Here is a 3,058-nt window from a genome sequence, read left to right as displayed (position 1 = left end):
GAGTGTTTCCCCTCTCCCTTTATTGAGACCATGCCTAGGAATTTTCTCCTCCCCTATCGAGAAGCCTATGACATGGATCTTGATGCTCAAGCTTGCATTAACACACTCTATTGGATATGAATTTTTTATATGTCTTTTGGACAAAGCTTCAGAGCGTGCTCAAGCTTATCTCAACCCTCTCTTTCTTGGGGGGGATCTTGATATGATAGATTCCTAGCCTCTTCTCTATCTTTAAGGTGCTTTGAGATAGAGCATGAGCACATGCTCATGCATATATCAACTCTCTCATATTTTGATGTGAGTTTTAGGTGATTTAGGGACAAAGCATGCTCAAGCTTGTATCGACTATCTCTTCTTCACAAGATATTTGAGATAGCCCTCACAAAGAGCTTGAGCACGTGCTCAAGAATCTCTTAGGCCACTCTCTCTAGGTGAGCAAAGTGGCATGAATGTTTCTACTCTCACTTCATTGATACCACAACAATATATTTTCTCCTCCCCCACTAAGACATGTATGAGACAGAGCTGAGCATGTGCTCAAGCTTGCATTAATGCTCTCTATTTCATATGAATTTTTAAAATGTCTTATAAATAGAGCTTGAGAATGCACTCAAGCTCATCTCAACCCTCTCTTTCTTGGGGAGGATCTTGGCAGGATAGATTCATAGCCTATTCACTATCTTTGATTTTCCTTGAGATAGAGCTTGAGCACATTCTCAGGTGTGTATAAACCCTCTCGTATTTTGATCTGAGTTTTAGGTGTCTTAGGGATAGAGCATGCTTAAAGTTAGATAAACTCTTGCAAGACTTCTGAGATAGCTCACAAAAAGAGCTTCCAAGGCTATCTCACCCGTCTCTTTCTAGGAAAGAAAAATTGTATGATCGTTTCCATTTTTGGAGAAGGATTGTAGTATACCAATCCTCCGATATGTATAGCTTGAGCACATGCTCAAGCTTAGATCTACATTTTGAGATTCCTTTGAGAAAAAGGCGAGGGAAACTTGGAAAGATACTAGGATAGAGGTTAAGCCTATATATATCTCTCCACTTTTATGTGACTTTGAGTTTTTTTTAGACAAAGCTTAAGCACATGCTCAAACCTTCTATATCTCAATATAGTAGCATAGTATCTCCTCTCTCATTGATTTATCTATGAGAAAGTGATTGAGCACGTGCTCAATCTTATAGCGACTATCTTTTCTATGTGATTTCTATAATGAATTTGAAAGATAGGTTCCTAGTTTCTCCTTACTCTTTGAGATATATTTAAGGAGAGAGCTTGAGCATGTGATCAAGACTTTATCAATCTTCTTTGTTGGATATGACTTTGAGGTGCCCAATCTTGGATCTACACTTTGAGGTGCCATTGAGACAAAGGCAAGGGAAGCTTGGAAAAATGCTGGGATAGAGGTTGAGTATGTGCTTAAGCCTATATGTATCTCTCCACTTTTATGTGCCTTTGAGTTCTCTTTGGGAGAGAGCCTAAGCACATGCTTAAGCTTGTATCACCCTTCTCTTTATTGGGGAGTATCCATGGTAGTGTTGTTTTTCCTTTATCTCTCAATGTGGTGGGGTAGTTTCTCCTCTATCATTGATATATCTATGATAGAGATTGAGCATGTGCTCAAGCTTCTTTCAAGTATGTGAATTTCTTAAATGACTTTGCAAGATAGGTTCATGGTTTCTCCTTACTCTTTTAGATATATTCCAATAGAGATCATGAGCATTTGATCAAGCCTATATTGACTTTATTTTTTGGATATGACTTTGAGGTTCCCAACCTTGAATCTACACTTTGAGGTGCCTTTGAGACAAAGGTGAAGGAAACTTGGCAAGATACTAGGATAGACGTTGAGTATGTGCTTAAACCTATATATATCTCCCTCCACTTTTATATGACTTTGTGTTCCCTTTGGGATAAATCTTGAGCACATGTTCAATCTTGTATTGAAGTTAAGTGTTGATGTTAGGGATGAAATAGAAGACCCTACTATGTTCAAGAGAATATTAGGGATTTTGATGATTTACATGACTATCACAAGGCTAGAGTTATGTTGTCAGCCCCTTGTCAGTCAATTTATGCAGATGCCTAGAAAGCCTCATTTGGATGCAATTAGATGCATACTGAGGTATGTCAAGTCCACTTTGCATTACAAACATTTTTATGAGGTAGGTAAGGATATACATGTGTTTGGATACATATATGAAAATTGGGCTAGTAGCACATTTGACAGAAGATCTACCAATGGATTCATGTTTTTTGTTGGTAGTGCAATGGTTACATGGATTAGTAAAAAGTAACCTAAAGTTGCTTTATCGAGTATAGACGCTGAGTATAGAGGTGCTACTATGGCAATATGTGAGTTGGTAAAGCTACAAAAGTTATTGAGTGATTTGGATGTACAAGGAGATGGTCTATAAAATATCTTTTCCTCAGAATAGTGAAAATCTTCTCTTGTTGATATATGTTCTTGATTTCTGGCAGAAAGACAAACCTTGGGAACGATTCTTAAATTTTCAAGTTATGTTTATGTCAGCAATGCACTCCTCTAGTTTTAGCTAGAGAAACCAAATGATGTGAATATTAGATCAGATATACAATCCTTTGCCTTTGTATTACGAAAGACGATGGATGTTAAGTGGAGGGTATTGTTACATTGACGCAAACCATCTTTCTTACCTCCAGAATAATTTAAAGAGGTTAAGGTGGATGGAAGCCCTTAAGGTTGCCAAGAATTATCTCTTCTATGAAGCTAGGATAAAACTCAAACATGTTCACTAGAGGGCAACAAGTTTAATTAAATCGGTACATCTATGAGGAGGTTATAATGAGTGATCGAGTCATGGTAGTAGGACGTTCCAATTGCCGGAACTACAAGAAAGATGGATTGCCTGATCTTCCCCTAAAATATAGATTTCTAGATATCTATTCTCAGAATCCTAATTACTATGCGATGGATGTATCGCAATGCCATGCCTACATTGTGGTAGAAGGACCTTTCCCAAGAATAATATGAGCTCTCGAATTACTGAGTAATGTATTTCCTTCCTATTGACA

This window comes from Lygodium microphyllum, chromosome 29 (assembly GCF_053477565.2).
Source record: "Lygodium microphyllum isolate KBCC chromosome 29, Lygodium_microphyllum_v1.1.10, whole genome shotgun sequence".
Taxonomy (NCBI): Eukaryota; Viridiplantae; Streptophyta; class Polypodiopsida; order Schizaeales; family Lygodiaceae; genus Lygodium; species Lygodium microphyllum.
Note: the sequence above shows the minus strand (reverse complement) of the source record.